At 47.8% G+C, this 23,755-nt stretch overlaps 1 pseudogene; it reads right to left on the bottom strand.

Moving 5' to 3' along the window:
- Positions 1 to 23,755, bottom strand: part of LOC109762235 (probable serine/threonine-protein kinase PBL7) — a 40,727-nt pseudogene that overhangs the window by 308 nt on the left and 16,664 nt on the right.

The raw sequence follows: 23,755 nt of genomic DNA, 5'->3' as shown, positions 1-23,755 counted from the left end.
ATGAAATTACACAACAACAAATGTCACCACAATTAATCTTCATCGAAGAAAGTTTTCAACAAATCCGTGTTAATCAAATGGTTAAAAACTACTGAAAAAGTAAGTAAAATTTAAGCTTATAATGCTTCTTCCTGCCAGTTTTCAGAAGCAAATAGAAATCAGAAATCCCCACAAGATCCCCTTGATACAGACTTATAGCATTGGGGAGAAGCAAATACTAGTTCTTCAAAAGAAAAAGGAAACACATGAAGTGATGCTAACCCATTCAGCAAGGGTACACTCAGCTAGGCTCTGACCTAAAGCCTTTCTTCCTGTGATAAACTCCAGTATGACAACACCAAAGCTGTAAAACATTTGACTTGATAGTCAACTGACCGCTCTCAAGATACTCCGGCGCACAATACCCAGGCGTACCCATCACTCTGCTTGGAAGACGAGGCAATCCAAAGTCAGATACACTACCAGGGAAAACCTTATACAGAGAGGATTATCAGTAGTGCTGGTTATAAAGAGGCGCTACTGATACTTAACAGTGGCGCGTGGTTACAAAGGGTGCTACTGCTACCGTCATAGCAGTAGCGCGACAACACTAAAACGCACTATGAGTATTATGGCCACATCGTTGCCGATAGGCTAGGTATAGTAGTAGCACCACTCGAGATAACACGCTACTGCTAAGAGAATAGTATTAGCGCGTTTTTAGGGGGACCGCGCTACAACTAAGTTTGTATTGTGCCACATGGCGGGCCCCATTTAGCAGTACCGCGCCTGGCAGGAACTCGCTACGGCTACGTTTTTAGCAGCATCGTCTTTTCCCTGCCCTCGCTGCTGCTAAGGCGCAGTAGTCACCTTTCCTACCCCCTCCCCCATCCTCTCTTCCTTCACTTTCCCGTAGCTCCCACCTCCTGTCTCCCTCACTTTGCTTCTTACTCACTGATACGTCTCCAACGTATCTACTTTTCTTAATGTTTTTCCTCTTGTTTTGGACTCTAATTTGCATGATTTGAATGAAACTAACCCCGGACTGACGTTGTTTTCAGCAGAACTATCATGGTGTTGTTTTTGTGCAGAAATAAAAGTTCTCGAAATGGAACGAAACTTTGCGAGGACTTTTATACAATAAAAGAGAATTTCTGGAGCCAAGAGTCACCTGAGGGGGGGCACTTGGGTAGGAACAACCCACCAGGGCCCACCTGCCCCCCTAGGCGTGCCCAGGTGGGTTGTCCCCACCTGGTGGCCCCGCAGACCCTGAAACCGACGCTATAAAATCCTATTTTTCCAAAAAAAAACAGGGAGAAAGAATTATCGCGATCCACGAGACGGAGCCGCTGTCACCTGCTGTTCTTCATCGGGAGGCCAGATCTGGAGTCCGTTTGGGGATCTGGAGAGGCTGATCTTCATTCTTCGTCATCACCAACCCTTCTCCATCGCCAATTCCATGATCCTCCCCACCGGGAGTGAGTAATTCCTTCGTAGGTCGCTGGTCGGTGAGGAGTTGGATGAGATTCATCATGTAATCTAGTTAGTTTTGTTAGGGCCTGATCCCTAGTATCCATTATGTTCCGAGATTGATGTTGCTATGACTTTGCCATGCTTAATGCTTGTCACTTTGGGCCTGGGTGCCATGATTTCATATCTGAACTGTTTATGTTATCACCATTAGATCCATGTTCTAGATCCGATCATGCAAGTTATAGTCAACTACGTGTTATGATCCGACAATCCCGGAGTGACAATAGTCGAGACCACTCCCAGTGGTGACTGTAGTTTGAGGAGTTCATGCATTCACCGTGTGTTAATGCTTTGTTCTGGTTCTCTAATAAAATGAGGCCTTAATATCCATTAGTTTCCAATTGGACCCCGCTGCCACACGAGGGTAGGACAAAAGATGTCATGCAAGTTCTTTCCATAAGCACGTATGACTATTTACGTAATACATGCCTACATTATATTTATGAACTAGAGCTAGTTCCGTATTGCCCTAGGTTATGACTGTCACATGAAGAATATCATCCAACAAATTACCGATCCAATGCCTACAAATTTATCTTATATTGTTCTTGCTAAGTTACTACTGCTATCATTACTGCTGCACTTGTTACAAAACTACTGCTATCACTGTTACCATTACCATTGCTGTTGTCACTATTATCCAAACTATCATATTACTTTGCTACTAATCACGTTGCTGCAGATAACTAATCTCCAGGTGTGGTTGAATTGACAACTCAGCTGCTAATACCTTCAAATATTCTTTGGCTCCCCTTGTGTCAAATCTATAAATTTGGGTTGAATACTCTACCCTCGAAAACTATTGTGATCCCCTATACTTGTGGGTTATCACTCACTACTCCCCCCATTACTCTCTTTCTCTTTCTTTAATGCTCCTAGCTAACTACACCACCTTCATTAATTAATGCAACTCATTTCTCTTTTCCCTCACTTTTCCTCCCCCTCCACTAGTTAGAGACATCTCCTTCCCCAACTAGCTAGGTAGATCTACCCATTTAAGGAAGTGACATATGTACCTCGCTAACTAGGTCTAGCCATGTCAAGAAGTAACATTTGTCCACTTTTGATAACTCCCTAGGTGTATGTGGCGACACCGATCGGCCTCATCACCATGCTCGATCTCTATGTCAAGATAGGTGATTAAAAAGTTGTGCTTTTGGAAGAATGGAAATATGTGTGTGTGTGTGTGTGTGTGAGACTAGTAGAAAACAGGACTTTGGTCCGAGCTCGATCTACACATTAGTCACGGTTGCATTATGAATCGGGACTAATGTGAGTCTTGTTGACGATGTATAATCTTCATCGAGTCTTGTTGACGATGCAGTTGCAAGTATTCGCGGTGTCATAACTTGTATCGCTATTTTAGAGATGATGACTAGAGACATCATTTTGTGTTCGATGATGATTATATATGATGATGACATGATTTGATGAGACTATTTGTATTTTGTATGTGTATGATATGATTAGATGTGTATGTGTATGATATGCTAGGGACTATTGTATAAAACCTGTACAAATACAAAAGAAAATATGCAGCAGAAAAAAATTCAGAACCTAACAACAGTAGCACGGGGTATGATTTTAGCAGCAGCGAGAGTTTAGCAGTAGCGCTCTTTAAAAAGGGACACTACAGCTATTAGCAACAACACATTCTTGTAACACATGCTACTGCTACCTCTAGATAGCAGTAGCGCGGGCCAACACGCGCTACTGCTAAAAGTTAGCTGTAGCGTCGTAGCAGTAGCGCGGCCACCCGTGCTACTGCTAGGCATTTGACCTGGCTACTACTAGGCTTTTTCCTAGTAGTGATAGCTTTGGATGATATCCCTCGGCAAGCAAAATGTTAGCGCATTTCACATCGCAGTTTATGACAGGAGGGTTGCAGTTAACATGCAAATGCTTTAGGCCTTCAGCTGCCCCTGCAAGTATCTTCATCCTTGCATTCCAGTCAGGAGGCTTCTTATCAGGGGAAAGATCTGGATAAAAAAAGAAACCAAATTCTGGTTAAAACAAGCTTCTACTTATTCAGCAACAACGTAATGAAGCGGAGAAAAGAACTATATCTATATACAAGGAAGTTCAGCACCATACCGAAAATGTGAGTTCCGAGTGAACCTAGAGGCATGTATTCATAAATTAAAAGCTTCTGATCATCATCAGCACAAAAGCCGACGAGCTTGACCAGATTCGGGCGATGCAGCCGGCTCAACACCATAACTTCTGTGCAGAACTCTCTGTTCCCTTGCAATCCATGGGGGTTGAGCATCTTAATAGCCACCTATTACAACAACATACAAGGGAATCATATATTACACCATCGTCATCTCAAAAGCCTTACTTTTCATAGCAAAATAACCTCAGTAAGCCATGGCATGGATGGTCGACCACATTAAAACATGCGAAATAAAATGCTATGGCAATCTGTTCTTTGACGCAGCACATTAGTTTAATGTAACACCCCGAGAATCATGCTACAGCAATCCCCTTCTAATGATGCCTTGTCATCATTGTTACTATTGCTAATCTCACTTTGATTCTAATCCAGCCTAGATCTCAAATTCAAATTAAAGTCAAAATTCAAACTTCTCAAATATGCAAACTAAAATGTTCATTTTGTGGCAAACTTTTCATTTGTAAATATTGGTGGTGAACCATTTTTTTGGAAAGTGGTTAATGCCCTAATCTAAAGAAAACAGGAAAGGTTAAATAAATAAATAAAAAGAACCCCCCCCCCCCCACCACCCTTGGGCCTCGGCCAACTGGCCGGCCCGGCTGGCCACCATACCCCCTCCGTGGACCGAACCCACCTGGGCCGGCCCACCTAACCCACCCGAGCCAGCCCAGCTCCCCCGGTCGCCTTCCTGTTCGAACGACCGCGGGCACGGTCGCCATCCAACCACTTCGTCGGCGACACCCGACGAGAGGAGAAGGCCTCCACCGCCACGACGCCTCGGCCCCCTCACCTCCCACTTGCCTTGCCTCCCCCCACTCGCGCCGGTCCCTATCCCCTCGCACACACCCTCCCCCTCCTCCATATCTTCCTCGTGACGCACCCTGCACCGTCCGCCATGCTGACCGCAGCCACCGCTGTCCCCGTCCCTCTCCGACGTGTCCCCGAGCACCGTCGTGCCCCGTGAAGTCTTCCTAGACCACCGGACCAAGCCAGGAGCCCCCACAACGAGTGCGGCGACCTCTCCTTCCTCCTCTGCTCCGACGAACACCAGCGTCGAATTCGGCCACCCCGAGCCTCCCCCGAGCCCACGATTGCACACCTACAGGCTCACGGTGAGCAGCCGCATTGCCTCCCCCTCTCTCCGGCCTCTCCCCGTAGCCGCAGCCGCCGCTTTTGCCGCACCCGAACACCTCGTCGCTGACGAGCTCGTAGTCGTGCCCTCGCTGCCCGTCGAGCTCAAACGAGCTCGGGTTCGTGCTCATCACGCCCGTGCGAGCCCGAAGCACCCATCTCCGCACTCTGCCGAGCCCCGTAGCGCCAAATCCGAATGCGGCCGAACTCCGGCGACCGCCCCGCCTCTCGCCGTCGCCGTTCCAGCCTGTTACGGGACGCGCCGCCACTGTAGATGGATGCGGCGTCGAACGACCGTTCGAACGCGCCTAGCCGCACCTCTCCCCGAGCCCTGTAGCGTTTTTCCGGCGAAGTCCGGCGATGCTCCGCCGCAGTTTTGGTCGCCGGGGCTCTCTCCGGCGCCGACGCCGACGTGGCTCAGTGGGCCCCGCCCCTGGGTCACTGACCAGTGGGCCCTGATGGCCTAGTTGACTGGTTGACCCAGTCAACTGCTGACTGGGCTGCCTAGTGAGACTGACGTGTGGGCCTCACTTGTTTAAAACGTTTTATAAATAAATAAAACTGCTAGTTAAAATCTGTTATTTAATTAGTAGTTAGTTAGTCATTGACACTTGGGGCCCACCCCTCTAATCAGTCTGTTAGATTAGTTTAACCCACTGTTTAAGCCAGAGAGGCTGACACGTGGGCCCCACCTGTCTGTTTGACCAGTCAGCAGGCTAGCCGAATGCTGACGCATTGCTGACGTCATATTCCTTTTCTGTTAATTTAAGTAATTCCAGAATATGTTTTAAACTTGCAAAAATCATAGTAATTAAACCGTAACTCCGATGAAAATGTTTTCTACATGAAAGTTGCTCAAAAAAATCCAACGAATCCGGATACGTGGTCCGTTCATCTGTCACATGCCTCTAGCATGGTGAACTTGGAACTTTCCCCCTCTTTTCCTTTGTCCGAAATCCACCTAACGTTGGGAATTCATCCTCGGATGTTTATCCCCTCCGTCTGCAACGTGTAGTATTACGTTAGGTCGACCCTAGTTCTGCTTATCGTCATGTCATGCTTAGCGTTGCATCTGTGTGCTTATATTTAGTATTTCTTCCCCCTCTTCTCTTCGATAGACCCCGAGACCGACGCCGCCCCTGTGCTGGACTACGTCGACGACGACCCCTCCTTGCTAGAGCAACCAGGAAAGCCCCCCCCTTTGATCATCCCGATATCGCCCATTCCATTCTCTCATGCTTGCATTAGATTTTGCTACTGTTATTGTTTGCTCCTATTCTGATGCATAGCCTGCTTTTGTAACCTGCTCATTGTTACCTACCTGCTTATCCTAAACTGCTTAGTATAGGTTGGATAGTGATCCATCAGTGACCCCCACCTTGTCCTTGTTGCCCCTGCTTCATCATCGAAGACCCGATCAACGGGATTGAAGACCAGGCCCCGACACCGCACATCACTTTCCCCTTAGTTGCTCGACACTACTGGGTTACTATCGAGTGCCGAGGGTGAGACCTCTACAACACTTTTGATGTTAACCCTGTAGTGTAGCTGTTCGGTCGTGGTCATCGAGGGTGATTCCGCCTTAACCACTTCCGATACGACTCTATTGTGCAACCCCTCAAGTGTGAACCTCGGGGGTGGTTCCTCTTACGTTCACCTTGATGATTACATCGAGTGGAATTCACCGGGGGTGATTCCTTGGGTTTTCTCCTTGATGTTTGGACACACAGTTACTATGGTTACTATGACTTTACACTGAACCCTGTTACTAAAGATGGGTCGAACCTGAGGGGTACCCGCGTGAGCATATATGCGAGTGATGAGGAGTCGGGTTGACCTGGAGGGTGCCCGCGAGATAATTACGAGGCGTGGCCGGGCATTCCTAGCCCTTGCCGCAAGTCCTCGAGACGGGGCAACGGGGTCACATCTTTCGTGAGTCTCTGCTTGTTACCGCATGCTCCTAATCCACTATGATTTGGATATTTGATCCGAGGGGCCTCTGGCCTGATAGCACTAACCATCACGTGGGCATAGTATGGGCGTTCTGCATCGCATGCATCAGCCGAAGCTTAATAGACGTCATCGACTGAGCGGCGCGCGCCAGGTTGGACTGCGTAAGCACCTGCCTTGTTGAAGGAGGTAGCTAGGTCTGCTCACCAGCCGTGTACGCAACGTGCAGGAGTTCCCGGGGAGATGGCCCATGACCCCTGGGGGCATAGGTTTAGTCCGGCGTGCTGACCTCTCTATTAAGCCTAGGTCGGGTTGTGGCGTATTGTTTGGCCGAGGCCGGGCATGACCCAGGAAAGTGTGTCTGGCCGGAGTTAATAGAGCGTGGTGGGTAAGTTGGTGCACCCCTGCAGGGAAGAAAACATCTATCGATAGCCTCTCCTACGGTAACAAACACTTGGAGTTGTATCCCGATCAATGTTTTAAATAGCGGGCTATTGCCAAATAGCGGCGGACCTCAAAATTAGCTATAGCGGAGTTATAGCGGGCTTTAGCAGGCTATAGCGGGCTATTTGTACATAGGATCATTTAGCGGCACCCTGCTGAAAAGGCTATATAGCGGGCTATAGCGGAGCTATAGCCAGCTATTTAAAACATTGATCCCGATCGATACAACTAGAACTGGATACTTGTGATGAGAACTGGATGGTGATGAGAATTGGATTGTGATGACACTTGGATAGTATGGCTCTGGGATTGCTTTCTCGCAGGGAGTCGAGAAAGGATCTCTGGCCGAGGTTGATAACACTACTACTACTTTACTTTATGCTACTCTACTCCCTCCTGTTGCTGCAAGATGGTGGTTTTCAGAAGATGCTAGTCTTCGATAGGACTAGGTTCTCCCCTCTATTCTAGCATTTCTGCAGCCCAGTCCACATATACAGCCTTCTTTGATAATGTTGCATATGTAGTGTAGATCCTTGCTTGCGAGTACTTTGGGTGAGTACTCACGGTTGCTTTGCTACCCCCCTTTTCCCCCTTTCTTCTTCTTTCCGGTTGCTGCAACCAGATGTCCGAGCCCAGGAGCCAGATGCCACCGTTGATGCCTACTACTACGTGGAGACCGCTGACGACCAGGAGTAGTTACGAGGCTCCCAGGCAGGAGGCCTTGCCTTTTCGATCGATGTTGCTTTTGTGCTAGCGTTCTTAACGCAAACTTGTCTAACTCATGTCTGTACTCAGATATTGTTGCTTCCGCTGACTCTTGTGTTTTCGAGCTTATGTATTCGAGCCCTCGAGGACCCTGGCTTGTAATATAAAGCTTGTATTATTTTAATTTGTGTCTAGAGTTGTGTTGTGATATCTTCCCGTGAGTCCTTGATCTTGATCGTACACATTTGCCTGTATGATTAGTGTACGATTGAATCGAGGGCGTCACAAGTTGGTATCAGAGCCGACTGCCTGCAGGTAGCCCCCTTTCCAACTCCTTGGCCGAAGTTGAGTCTAGTCATTGAAAAACTTTTACTAACATGGCTGTGTGGCTTCACTACAAAAAAAGACACTTCCGTGACATTTTGGGCCGAATAAATTTTTTTTGTCATACATATGACACTTCTATGACGATAATTGTGACAAAACCTGGTATCATCATAGATGTGGTGGGCTCCTACTTCTATGACAAAAAATCATGACAGAAAATGGGCTTTTCGTCCTGGGCGGGCCGGAGACGCAGCTGCATGATATTCTTTGGGCCGTCCATGACGGAAAAAACTGTGGTAGAAGCGAGGGGGAGGAAAATTTCGGGGAGTTCCCGGTTACGGTGGGAGGTCGGGCGCTGAGCGATGGGCGTTTCTCTCGTACACATACGCGCATGTGTGCGAGGCGTTGGCTCTAACTGAACCCGAGCGAGGCGTTGGGCTCTAACTGAACCCGAGCGAGGCGTTGGGCTCTAACTGAACCCGAGCGAGGCGTTGGGCTCTAACTGAACCCGAGCGAGGCGTTGGGCTCTAACTGAACCCGAGCGATTGCACTGCAGGCTACACGTTACTGAACCCGAGCGATCGATCGATGGCTGTTAACTGAACCCGATCGACCGATTCCTTCGCTACTGCTGCTAACTGAAGCCGATTGATTGGATGAACAGTGAGCGTTGCGGGGGGGGGGGGTTGGATGAACAGTGAGCGGTGGCGTTGCCTTGGGATGAACAGGACCCCGTGGTGTGGAGGGCTGGATGAACAGTAGACGGTGGAGGGGTGCCCGTGGAGGGGTGATTGAACAGGACCCCGTGGTGTGGAGGGCTAGATGAACAGTAGACGATGGAGGGGTGCCCGTGGAGGGGTGGTTGAACAGTAGCCGGTGGTGTAGCGCGCGATGGAGGCTGGATGAACAGGAGCCCGTGGAGGCTGGAGGAGGTCGACAGTAGCCCGTGGAGGCTGGAGGAGGTCGACGGTGGAGATGAATAGTATCCCATGGAGGCTGGAGGAGGTCGACGGTGGAGATGAAAAGTATCCCGTGGAGTCCCGTTTTGCGGTACGCCACATCCCTCCCAATCAACAGGACCCCTGTTTCGACCGTAGGAGGTCCGTTTCGTCCGTTTTGCGGTACGCCACACCCCTCCCGATCAACAGGACCCCCGTTTCGACCGTAGGAGGTCCGTTCGTCCGTTTTGCGGTACGCCAGACCCCTCCCGATGAACATGATCCCGTTTCGAACGTGGCCGGTCGAACACAAGGCCGTTTCCTCCGTTCTGCGGTATGCCAGGCCTCGTTTCCATCGCCTGTTCCGTCCAAGCCCTCCGATGAACACGACCACGCATTCCGTTCCGACACAGCCGGTTGGCTCCCACGCGTTCCGTTACCTCCCGATGAACACGACGCATTCCGTTGCCTCCCCATGAACACGACGCATTCCGTTGCCTCCCCATGAACACGACGAGGACGCTGTTTCTCCGTTCTGACCCAGCCATGTACACGAGCCCTCGCCGTACGTATGCGCGAGTAGGCGTTCGAGACCTTGCCCGTATGTACGTACGTCGCTGTATTTTCTTTCTTGCACCCTGGCCGCTGTACGTACGTGTACATGCTACGTGCGCGCCTCTACTACGACACGTGCGCGCCTCTACATCGACCAGTATATATGTACGTACACATTCGCGACCAGAATGACAACGCTACGTATGCTTCGACCACGTGGGTCCCGACTGTCAGGCACTTCCTTGCCTGCGAAGATGTAGCTGGTGGGACCCAGCAGTCAGGGGGGCGAATCGTTTTGGTTTTTTTTGCCCGGACGCACTTCCTTGCGTGCGAATATGTAGCTGGTGGGTCCCAGCAGTCAGGGGGCGAATCATTTTTTTTGCCCGGACGCACTTCCTTGCGTGCGAATGTGTAGCTGGCGGGTCCCAGCAGTCAGGGGGGAAACGTTTTTTTTTTCACAAAATACGGTGGCCCGTCCGGTGGGTCCCTGCTGTCAGGTGGAGGAATCATTATTTTCCGCGTAATAAGGAGGCACTTCCTTGCTGCCGCCGTGGACCCAGCTGTCAGCCTCTCCACGTACAGTCCACGTCCGATGGAAGTCGTTCCTTGACCACGTTGACCACATTGCGCCGAGAGCACCAGGGCGGTGGACGACGGCGAGGCCTAGGAAAGGGACGACGCGGAGCCGATGAACACGCGGCAGTGGATGCCCACGCGGAGAGGAGTATGAGGGTTCACTCGTTCGGCTGCGGTGTGAGGCTGCCGTCGCCGCAGGGCCTGGCCAGCGGTGGGAATAGTAGGGGGCGGTGAGGCCTCCGCGGCAGCACAGCCGGCCACGGGAGGCAGGAGCAGGCGGCACGACCGGCGCTGCTTTGGGCGGCTGGAGCAAGAAGACCAGAGGTTGCAGAAGCACTAGGCCGTTGGATGGACATCGTACGGTCACTGGAGCTAGAATCGTTCATATTGACTAAGTTGAGAAAGCCCTCCGTCCCTGTCAACTTAGTAGGCCCACAACTCAGCCTCCCACCAAGGTGGGTCCTAGCTAGCGGGGGAGTATTCATTTTTTGTGTGCGCAATAAGCAGGCACTTCCGGTGGGTCCGAGCTGACAGCGTGGGGAACGTTTTTTCGCGAAATACGGTGGCCCGTCTGGTGGGTCCCAGCAGTCAGGGGGGAAACGTTTTTTCGTGAAATAAGGTGGCCCGTCCGGCGGGTCCCCGCTGTCAGGTGGATGAATAATTATTTTGCACGTAATAAGGAGGCACTTCCTTGCGGCCGCCGTGGACCCAGCTGTCAGCCTCTCCACGTACAGTACTCTTCCGATGGAAGTCGGTCGTTGACCATGTTGACCATGCCGCGCCGAGAGCACCAGGGCGGTGGACGACGGCAAGGCCTAGGAAGGGGACGATGCGGAGCCGGGGAAGACGCAGCAGTGGAAGCCCGCGCGGAGAGGAGTACGAGGGTTCACTGGTTCGGCTGCGGTGTGAGGCTGCCGTCGCCGCAGAATAACAGGGGGTGTGGGTGAGTGGAGGGATGGCCTGGCCAGCGGTGGGAGTAGTATGGGGGCGGTGAGGCCTCCGCGGCAGCACAGCAGGCCACGGGAGGCAGGAGCAGGCGGCACGACCAGCGCTGCTTTGGGCGGCTGGACCAGGAAGACCAGAGGTTGAAGAAGCACTACGGCCGTTGGATGGACATCGTACGGTCACTGAAGCTAGAATCGTTTATCTTGACTAAGTTGACAAAGCCCTTGGTACGCTCCAACTTAGTAGGCCCACGGGTCAGCCTCCGAAACGGTGCGCCCCAGATGTCAGGGGGAGGAATCTTTTTTTGGGCGGCCGAAGCTAAGAATATCCGAGATTGAAGAAGAAGCACGACATCTGTTGGATAGACATCCAACGGTCACTGCTGCTAGAACCGTGTGTTGACTATAATAAGTTGACAAAGCCTTGCATACGCGTCAACTTATGTTTTTAGGGGACGCGTCACTTAGTAGGCCCACAAGTGTGTGGCAGAGATTATAGCCCATTTGCGTTTTGTAAGAATGTACAGCCCATTTTTGAATTCTAATGGAATTGACAACAGCCCATTTACAGTTTGTTAAAAGTACAACCCATTTTCTAGCTAGGACAACGATTAATAATTTCAACCAACCGTTGAAGACAGAATTCAATAAAATTTCCCACATTTTGATGGGATCCAAAATATTTTTATCCCGAAATTTCTAGTCAGATTAAATATAAATTTGTATTACGTAAAAATCCAACAAAACATTGCGCACGCAACAATGAAAATTTAAGATTTTCAAAATCCATAAATAATATTTTATAAACTAATTTCGTGTTTGGTGCATTTTTTATAGTTACTGCCCAGTTTTTATAATTACATCCCATTTATGATTTTTAAAGCCCATTTTCCTCTTAAGCCTAATGCATCCCTCCTAGGAAAGATTTGCAGCCCAGCAGGGCGGAGAATAACAAGTTGACCTTGCCTGGGTATTCCTCAAAAAGACGTATAGCTGGGCTAGCCATTTTCATCTTGAAAAAATTAGTATCTAGGCTGGATATCTGGCCTGGGCTATACGGACCACAGCCCACCCAGTTAATACCTTGCTCTCCTTTGAACAACAACGAAATCATCGCCAAGAAAAACTCTGCAGTGCTCACGCCTCAAAAACACAAATACTGCTCGAGCTGCTTGGTCCCAGCTGTCGGCCGCACCTTGTGCAATTCTCTCGTTTATATTGACTACATAGGTTGACAATGGTGTGGGACCGTGATGTCAGGAAACCAGGAGAAAGCCAAAAAAAATAGTTGTACATAATAAGGAGGCACTTGCGTACGTACGGCTATGGCCCTAGTGGGTCCCTAGTGTCATCCAGTCAAAATAAAGTCATCTCCTGAATCCTCATGTTCGTTGACGATGTTAACAATGCTCGGCGCCACGGCGAGCGCAACAACTCGAAGGGCAACGGAGAGGGCCTCGCGGGCCCTACGGATGGTCTGATACAGCGCCCGCTGCTCATTCAGGAAGCCAGGATCATCGGACACCTATGAGCACCTTCGAGAAACTGAGACGGCATGAAACGGTAAGGCCGCGCTTGGGAGCTCTGGTTTATTTCAAAGATCTATTAACATACAAGTGTAATTTACTCGTCATCAGAAACAACGCGTAAAATACAGGCGTAATGAAACCGAGGGCCCGAGGTCTGTAAGTAAAACCGGCGGGTTACGCGTGTAATTTGAGAGACCAGTGTATATTTTACGAGCACTGCTATATGGACGACATTACCAGACGATACATGCACGACGTGCGTATCATGCCATCCATGGGCAAGGCTCAAATTGCAGCTAACGGCTGGATTAGCAATGGTCCGAGTGTCGTTCAGCGTTTTTATCGTGTGTGAAGTACTTCCGATATTTTACTAGTCGAAATCGACCAACCAAGCGCCTTCGCCCGAGACCATCTTCTTTAATTTACAAGCGTCAGTTTTACAAGCGGTTTTGGTTGGAAAACGACGATCCAATCACGGCCTAATATCATGAGTTGGTCGGAAGATCATATGGTTTCATGTCTAACCTACCCGACTTGTCGTATAGGCTATGAATGAAACATCAGACGATGAACTTCTTAAGCACGGAAACAATAGAAGAGGATGATCTTCTTAACAAGCAAATCACTGGCATTAGATCGACATGCAAAACAATACGAAGCATTATTCTCAGGAGGCACGGTGAACAGCTCGTGATGCCGCATGCCACAACATTCCAAGCTCAACTTTGCAATCAAACACAAGGCCTGGCATTACATAGACAATATTCAGAACAAACTCTTAACACAGGAATATCTCAGCAGAGTAACTATTTACTTCTAAACTAAACACAGGAATAGGAAAAAACACTCGACGCTGCTCACAGCAAGGGCGTCCCACTCAAAAATATCAAATGCATGTCTTCTGGCTAACATCAATGAGCAAATTTTGACATGGTTTTCCAATTCCAATATATTAAACTAACGTCTTCTTGCTAACATCAATTATTAAACTTTGACAAGCTTTTCCCATTCAAAATATGTAATGCCTATGATCGTGGAGTCTTGTCGTAGCTTCTTGTACTTGTTTGGGCACTTTTTGCCCAGGGCACTCCACGTGTTGTTAAATTGCCAATGGTCTCTACAGACTAGTCATGTCACCGGTGTCTAATAATACTCTGTAAAGCTTCTCAGTCATTCCTTCTGTAATGTAGTGCAAACAGTGACTGCTTCTTTCTGCAAAGTGGAATGACCAACTGGACCCAGTAATGCAGCAGTTTGCCTTGGACACATTGGCTCCTTTTGTGCAGTTCAACTAAAATCGAAGTCGGAATAAAACCGAGCTTTAATTTTGATATCCCTGTAAGCAACAATAGGTATAAGGGAAACAATTACTGAGAAATAACGGTTGATGACTTGTACTCCCAGAAGAAAAGCATCTACTGATCTACTTTATATTAATGGGAAACAAAGCGGGAGAGTAGCAATTCTCCATCAGTGTGATTCATTCATATTGACTGAGACATTATCTTAACAATGCCTTGTTTCAACATGTATAAAGAACAACAAAGCAGAAAAGTACCATTCCTAAAACAATGCAACTGATTCATTTTAACAGAGACATTATCTTAACAATACCTTGGTTAAACATGTAGAAAGAACTACAAAGTAGGATAGTACCATTCCTAACAAGTGTTGCAGTTTTGAACTAAGATTCAGTAGTTAATTAATTCTGAGAGTGGCATTGCTTAATTTTACCAGCGGCATTAGATTAACGAAAACCATAAACAGTTCCAGGGGAGAGTGGGCACAACAACAGTATGTGCTTCCATCTACTTATAAAGGGGGTGATGCAGAGTTTGTTGTAACAAAGCAACAAGCATCATGTCTGGGTTGGTCCCATTTTTGTTCACTACTTAATGGGAAAAGACAGCAATACAATAGCTTCAATTCAACATTTATTTAAAACAGTACCAATACAAGTAGCACAACATCTCAAAGCACACTGCACAATCATGTGGATGAAGGCCTGTACTGAACTTTCATGAGACGGACAAGATAAAATACGAATCTGCCAACACGAATAGGAAATCCAATCTCGTTTTGTGCAGTTGCACTGAAATCAAGCAAAGTGTTTCGCGTAGCGAAGCAAAATGTCACAATAGCAACAAGTTGAATAGATATCCCTGTTTAAGCAGAGGCAAAAAAGGAATCAATTACTGGCTAATAAAGGAGGATGAAACATGCGGCCACAAAAATGGTAATCCCGCCAATCCCTAACAAGTGTTGCAGTTTTGAAATAAGATTCAGTAGTTAATTCTGAGAGTGGCATCAATTACTGGCTTATAAAGGGGGTGATGCTGAATTTGTTGTAACAAAGCAACAAGCATCATGTCTGGGTTGGTCCCATTTTTGTTCACTACTTAATGGGAAAAGACAGCAATACAATAGCTTCAATTCAACATTTATTTAAAACAGTACCAAAACAAGTAGCACAACATCTCAAAGCACACTGCACAATCATGTGGATGAAGGCCTGTACTGAACTTTCATGAGACGGACAAGATAAAATACGAATCTGCCAACACAAATAGGAAATCCAATCTCGTTTTGTGCAGTTGCACTGAAATCAAGCAAAGTGTTTCGCGTAGCGAAGCAAAATGTCGCAATAGCAACAAGTTGAATCGATAACCCTGTTTTAACAGAGTCAAAAAGGAAACAATTACTTGCCGATAAAGGAGGATGAAACAAACAGTGACAAAAATAAGCATCTAACTTATCTTGGATGGAAAACAAAGTAGGACAGTAGCATTTCTAAAACGGTTGCATTGATTCATATTAACAGAGACATTTTCTTGAAACAACATTCGTTAAAAAATGTAATTTACATTTAACAGTGGCATTGCTTCAATTTTCCGGCGGCATTCTTAGATTAACCACAACAAAATAGCTGTATGGGACATGCCAGCACCATGTGCGTCCACACGTATAAATGGGTGATGCGGAGTATGTAGCCAAGCAGCATATATGCGTTGGTCCCATATTTGTTCTCTTTGAACCTTCTTCCTATGTGAGGGCAGCAAATCTAGTCCTGCACAAACTACCCGACCCCCCCCCCCCCCAGTTTCTTTCCCTTTTCAACAAAGAGATCGGTTCCTTACAGATGTGTGTACTGGGTTACCCCCTTTTTCCCTTTTCGACCTACAAAGCGGCTGGATAGCCAGTTTATACTACTTTCCGCCCCTCCTTTCCTCATTGAACCACGTCCTAGATTCTTGCTCCAGCCCACTGCAACCTTCTTTCCTCTTTGAACCAAGACCTAGATTCGACTATAGATCGAAAAAGATCCACATGCAGCTAGAGCAACAACGGTTTCAAAGAAACTTATACCTTAGGGTCGTCGGGATGTGGCAAGGCGTGCGGCGGGAGGCCGGATCTGCCCACACTACGTACGACAGCGAGGAAGAAGGGGTCGGTGGCCCTCCCGCACAGGCGCTGGGTGAAAGAGAACAGCGCAGCCGGTAGTGGATATTGCCTCCCTCGCCGAAGGCGATAGAGTGAACGCTACACCTCCTCCCCTTCCCGGTGCGACGGGATACGGACGCCTCCTTCACCAGCTGTGAGGGGGGAGAGAGAGAGACAAGAGGCCAACGCAGTCTTGTTTAGATCTGGTGAAGAGAGGGTGAGAGACTGTGAATATAGCAAACCCTAGCAAATGAACGCTGAGCCTCCAGCGTGTAACATATATCGAGAGGGTGAGAGAGCGAGACGCGAGAAACTCTATCAAACAAGAGGCTATAATGGAGTAAAAAAATCTCTCCATAGCAGTGGTTTAAATAGAATACGCGCGTTCCCGGAAAAAAGAATCAAAAACTGGCGGACAATTTTTTAAGGGTCTGCCTAGGACACATCTAGATGTGACATAGTTATGTCACATCTAAGTTGATGTCCACTCTGTTTGTGGTCTATTTTTTTCCTAGTTTTTTTTGTTTCTTGTTTCTACATTATATACTTATGGGAGCTTAGATGTGATATCCTTAAATAACATCTAGATGTGAATTACACAAACTGATTTTCTAACGTACCAAGAAAGAAAACTCGATCAAAAACACGCCCCCGCTTCCAGGTCGCGAGAGTCGTCGCGCACACACACATAGACATAGACATGCATATCCGTGTTTACGTAAAATTCCATTTCCATCCCCATCTCCAATCATATTTGTCCAACTGGCACATTATTTACGTTGCTAATTATATACGCAGCAATATTAACGGACAACATCTCTTGTTTGCGCACGTCTGGACCGCTGCCACGGCCGGTCCTGACCAACCGAACCCTCTTCATCACCCGCGCGTGCTTCCCGCCCGAAACGGTCAGTGCCGCATTCATGCCCGGCCAGAGCGGACGCGACCTCTCACTGGCGCCGGCATTGAAGCGGCGCGTCGGCCGAGAGAGCGTCGCCCGCGCCACTTTCGGGTACACGCGGCTGCTCCGCGTTCAAAGGTCGCAATAGTCGGCTACAACATGCATGTAAAAAGTTCTTGGGAGTCCGTGCTACAGCTAGCTGTCCTCCCCCAACTCGTCAATCTCTTCCAGTAGTGCCAGTACTCCATGGCGCGATCCATCGACAAGCAGGCGGGAAAGTTATCGTATACTCGGTTTGCGGTGAGTGGCATGCCGAGCGACCGTGTGGGGTCGAGCCGTGGAGGAGGGTGAGACACGAACACGACAGACGTGATTTAAACGTTGGTTTTGCTCGATGGCGCGATCCAACGAAACGAAACGTTGGTTTCTCTCCGTTTCCATTTTTTCCGGAAAAACGGAAACTTTCCACTCCATTTCATTCCTATTCCAAGGTTGCCCCGTTACAACATTCCATCAAATACAAAGGAAAACTAACACGCATGCTGATGCATCTCAATGATTCACAGATCATAGCCAATATTTACTTCACAACTAAAGAAAAAAGTTGTGAGAGCGTGTATGAAAGAAAAACTACTGATGGGGTCACTACGACTTAAACCCTAAACCCTAAACATGATTTAATTTCCTGGCCAGGTAGAACTGGTCGAAGGAAAGACGGCTGGCACCCTCGGATCATACGATGCTTTTGTGCAGTTCCACTAAAATCGACCTGAGCATCCCTGATGGCAAAGATATTGAAGAAGTGTGATTAGAATAATAGTACTGGCACTAGTTCATGAGACATAAACTCATCACAAGAAGAAGCCGGTAGAAGTAGAGAAAGATCGACATGGAGATGGAGCTACGGCAGTGGAGCAAGCCGGCTCCAAAAGGAAGATGGACTACCTGGGACGTCGGGCTGTAGCTAGAAGGGCGGTTGGGACGCGGCATCGGCCCATACCGCGGTAACCCCCGATTGGGACGCACCGACTATGGGTTTTCTCCCTCGCCGATGTCGACCGCGTCTACGCAGAACATTGTTCCCTTCCCCCAGCTGCGGGATCAGGCCCGTCGTTCTATGCTTGTGAAGAGAGCAACCTAAGCAAGCAGGCTTGTAGCTTAGCCTCCTGCTAGTGTATATATAGTGGTTTTCTTTTTCTCTCCATATCAACCATTTTATATTGCGTACGTGTCATTCAAGAGTGAAATGATGGTTGCTTCTTCCGACTAACTTACTGTGTGATTTGACTGCTCCTTAGTGGCCCCTACACGTACTCCCCCTACGTGTATGCAACAGTCACACGTACACATGGACGCAAAAACGCGCGCGGCGCCCTAATGCATGCATGTCCGAGCACACGACGGAACACACACGGTCACGCTCAAGTGCTCAACCTACACGTGCATGCACACACATACTCAGTCAGGGTGAGCTAGTGACCGTATAAACACTGGAAAATATATATATATATATATATATATATATATATATATATATATATATATATATTGAGCGCAATGAGCGTATTATGAAGTCCACTGACCGTATTTTTACAAATACACAGTGACAGACAGTGTATTTATCTCGTTTGAAATTAAGCCATATTAACCGGAGAGGAGGAAGTATGGACTAGCAATACTTTGCTGTGTCCCGTCAACTTGCCGAACGAGGAGAAGGTTGCAGGATGGGAGAAGCTTGCGCGCGGTGGCTTGCAGGACAAGGAGAAACTTTTGACTAATGCAAGCTCTCCCTCGCTCAGGCAGTGGATGTGCAACAGTTAATTCGGTGTCAGATTGCCAGAAGCATACACTATACTACTAGTGCTATTATTGTTCGACTTCGCGAATAGGCGAACAACCAAGCGCAAAGTTTACTAGTACTACTACTATAGTCTATGAAGGTACGTACTATACTAGTACTAGGAACCGGATGGAGGAGCGTCTGCAATCTTATTATAATTTTAAAATGTGATAAAGCAATCTTCAACACATTTGGTTCTCTTCGAGGGTTCTCGCATGTGATAATGGAAGTTGATTGCATGGAACACTCGCCACAATTCTCGCTTAATTCTGGCTCATATCCTGTTACAAATAGTAGCGCTCGGTAATATTTCCTCTTTTTTTGTTATTCAGCATGTAAACAGGTCAGCAAACCTTGCGGCGCATCTTCGTGCGAACCGTGCTTGCTGCACTTTGAATGTGGCCGAGAGCTGGCTTGATGAAACACGTCGCTTCCTACTTCTTTTTTTGCGGGGTACCTCGCTTCCTAGTGACCAGTGTCTTGGCTGATCGTCCTAAGAATGCTTATATATGAATAAAGCTCTCTCATTTACCCGCAAAAAAGATTAAGCCACATTAACCGGAAAGGAGGGAGTATGGACTAGCACTACTTTTTGGTGTGTCCCATCAACTCGCAGAACGAGGAGAAGCTTGCAGGACAAGGTGAAGCTCGCTTACGCCTTTTGACTAATGCAACCTACCCTCGGTGGACATGCATCAGTCCATTCGGTGTCAGATTGTCAGAGGCATACACTGTAGTACCCAACATGCGGAGTACCATCATTGTTCGACTTCATGAAGAGGCGAAGAGCCAAGCGCAGTAGTACGAGTACTACTACAACTAGAACCGCATGGTGGAGCGTCTGTACTCTTATTTTTTATCTTTGATAAAGTACACGTTTATTCCGGAGAAGGGCGGAAAATGGCAGCCCAACATGTAATGAATGATATCGATCAACCAACCATGCTTGAATTTATCTTGGCCTCTGTGCGAACCCGTCTGTGTGTTCTCGCTCCTCGTCTCTCTCAAGGAACGGCGGGTTGGCTCTTTGCCGTCAATTGAGATCGGTTTGCTCACACTCCTGTCCCACATGTTAGTGATATGCCAAGAGGAGGTGCGTTGACCGACTGGCCATACCCGTACTTGGTTTTGCACCTTCATACTACTCCTCCCTCCGTCACAGTTTACAGGGCGCGCTTCATTATGATGCATTTCTCTCAATGCATTTCCACCACCAGAGAAACTTTAGACGCGTTTGGTTTAATGCTCAATTAATTAGGGCGTGGTAACCGCAATCAAGTCCACAATTTTCTCTCCATGTACTGTACTACTACGGAGTGGAGTAAGTGCATGCATGTGTGTACCCGGGGTGGAAGCACTGCATGCATGTGTGTACGCATTATTCCCTCTAGTAATAGACGCCGTGCTATAACTACCAATGCTATTTTCAGGCCGATCGCTAGTCGCCTTGGTCCCATGGATTTTTTTTCTTTTTTCTGAAGCACGTTATATAAACAGTGACGGATGGAGTAGTATGAGCGGATTCAAAGAAGAGCGTATTGATGGTTGCTTCTTCAGAGCAACTTATAGTGGGAAAGGTGGGGCTTATGATTTGACTGCTCATTACTCACTATTAATGTGGCGCAACGACCAGGCTGAGTCTCCCATGCGGTTGTGCACTACCCCCTCGGTTCTTAAATATACTCCGGAGTATTTGTCTTTCTGGAGATTTCAACGAGTGACTACTCAAATATTTGTCTTTTTAGAGATTTCAAATGGACTGGCACATACGGATGTATATAGACATATTTTAGAGTGTAGATTCACTCATTTTGCTCCGTATGTAGTCACTTGTTGAAATCTCTAGAAAGACGAATAAAATATTTAGGAATGGAGGGAGTACACATACGAAGCAAAATGAGTGAATCTACACTCTAAAATATGCCCGTTTGAAATTTGTAAAAAGACAAATATTTAGGAACGAAGGAGTATAATTTTGTGCATGGCACATGGACCCGGATGATGAAGAGGCTTCTGGCAATGCTATCAAGCTTTCATCATTTGTTTACATAATTGACGTACTATACAAATAATTTTCCAGCGACATGAAATTGTACAATGGTGTGAGCTTTCAGCTTTTGTTTCGCATGTCTTGCCATCGATGCTCTTTCGGAAACAATAAAAAACTAACTTCCTTGCTAATGCATGTCAATTATTAGCAGATCAGAGCTAATAATTACATCACAACTGAAGACAGAGTTGTGAGAAGGTGTTAAATTAAAATTGATCCATGCTTTCATTGGCCGCAACGTGCCCCCAGCTCTTTCTAAATCAACAAGGCATGTTGGGAAAAAGTAGCTGTCTGGAGCATGCAACATTCCGATCATTTTGTGCAGTTCCACTAAAATAGAGCTGAGCGTCCCTGTTCCAAAGATATTAAGTGTGATTACGATAATAGAGGACTGCTGATGAAACAATAAACACATAAATAGGAGCCGGTCACCTTTGCAGTCTCTCTTAAGACTAACTAGTTGGAGAAGATTAGGCTCGGAGTTGGATGAGGAGGATAGAGCAAAACCAATCTCCCTTTATGCAGTCGCACTGAAATGTAGAGACGTTCCCCGTGTGACATTTTAGTACAACTGCACAAAACACTCTTAAGAAAAAAGTGATTTGTGCAGTTCACCAAAAGGTCGCAATAGCAACGAGTAGAAAGGAAACAATTACTAGCCAATAACAAATGATGACACATGCGACGACAAAAAAGAAGCATATTCCTTGTCCTAAGGGAAGATAACAACAAGGTTGTGTTTGTCTAAAACGGTGTGAGGACGGGAATGCAATATGGAAAGTACGCCGGACGAGCTACATTTTGGGCAAAGAACTATGGAAGATCCACATGCAGCGACGTGGGAAGACGGGCAGTGGAGCAAGGCCGGAGGGGATACCTGGAGGTCGTCAGGATATAACTAGGTGAGCGGCGGCAGGCGGAATCTGCGAGCAGGTGGCGTAGGCCCTGCCGTGCCGGAGCTTGGTCAGAGAGAACGGCGTGTACCGCAGATCAGGACGTGCTGCCTCGGTGCCGTCAAACGGAGAAATGATGCACTTCCTCCCTTTCCCCCGGCGGATGGGATCCGGCCGGATCAGTGACCGACAGTGAGAGAGAGAGGCCACCGCACTCCCTTTCTCTTGGCGGACGGGATGCGGCCGGATCAGTGACCAACGGTGAGAGAGAGAGAGAGGCCACCGCAGCCTTGTGTGAGATACTCTGAAGAGCGACAAACCAGGCAGGCAGGCTCCATTGTATATAGTGAGCGGACTACCTTTTTCTCCATAAAAATCGTTTTATATTCTGTGTACGTGCCATTGAGCGCTATAACTTTATTTAAAAATAACGCGGCAACGCGTCAAGTCAAACTTTGTTTCGTGCACGCGTGGTACACGACCTCCCTAGGTAAACAACCGCTACACGCGTTCAAATTAGCACGTGGGTTGCCATTTCGTAAAGAAATGAGCTCCACTGTGTACCTGCGCGGGTGTGGCTGGGCACGAAGCGTGAGTATGTGCACGGTGCACCTATTCTCTTCTTGTATACGTACACCACCTACGTGGGGTTGTGTGAGAGAGATACAAACCTAGAGAGATATAGTGTGTGGGTTCTTGAAAGTTTTTGGGGGGGGGGGGGTCAATCAAAAATGTAACATATGCAATGTGTGTGAAATAGAGTCCTGGATATAACATATATATAGAGGGGGCGATCCACGAGAAGAGAGTGGAGGTATCATCGGCTTGAGGTGTCCATAGAATCGAAGAGAGGGATGATGTGTGTGTGTGCACGCGCGATCGATAAAGAGTGCCATCGAATTTGTGTGTGCCCACGTCAAAGATATAGAGTGGCTGGCCTACTGGAACGTGAGATGGGACATGTGCAGTTTGTCTCTTTGGCATGGATACCTACCTGCAGCGCTCGACTATCGGTGTGTGGTGGGGGAAGAGGGAGGCCCAATTAACTATAGAGGTACAATGGCTGGTATATGTGTGGAGGAGGAGAGAGGCCTACCTCATGTATTAAGGAGATCGATCTACCTCATGTATTAAGGGAGATCGATCGGCATCCATGCATATGTGCAGGAGAGGAATAAGGTTGGGAGAGAGACAGAGCTAGAGTGTTGGAGGGGGTGGTAGTGGAGTTGCCTCTAACAAATGGTGGGATAGGCTTGCTAGACAAACGGAGGGCACACCCGCAATATCAATAAGAGAGGAGATGGCTGCTTGTTGTCTGTGCACGTGCGTGTGAGAGAAGGGTCAGGAGGCATGCACGAATGATGAGGGGGGACCATGTGGCTGTGGTAAGCAGAGGTAACTACATAGGAAGATCAATCGCCCTTTGTTAGAGAAAGGAGAGACATAACTTGTGAGGTACGTCGATCGATGGGGGGGTAGTTAAAGTCGATCTAGGTATATGTTGGGAGATCAATCGGTATACATGCATGTGTGTGTTAGAAGCAAATGAGGCACGAGGAGAAGGATAGAGAGAGAGGGATGCATGTAGGAGGTGGTACGAGAGGCATACTATATCGAAGGGGGACGAGTGTGCGAGTACGAGAACGATGAAAAGAGTGGTGGGAGTGAGGCATGGACGGTGACAAGAGAAGAGGGCAAGCTTGTGTTTGTGCTAGGCACACCTGGCTAGAGAGGCATATCGATCGATGTGTGCCGTAAAGAAGGAGCTGGGGGGCCTACACACACCGTGGGTGAACGACCTAAAGTGAAAAGACGAATTTGCGCGATGGAGCTAGAGAATGCT

Source organism: Aegilops tauschii, chromosome 3 (genome assembly GCF_002575655.3).
Source record: "Aegilops tauschii subsp. strangulata cultivar AL8/78 chromosome 3, Aet v6.0, whole genome shotgun sequence".
NCBI classification, from domain to species: domain Eukaryota; kingdom Viridiplantae; phylum Streptophyta; class Magnoliopsida; order Poales; family Poaceae; genus Aegilops; species Aegilops tauschii.
The sequence above is the reverse complement of the archived record's forward strand: the minus strand, read 5'-3'. Positions and strand labels throughout refer to the sequence as shown.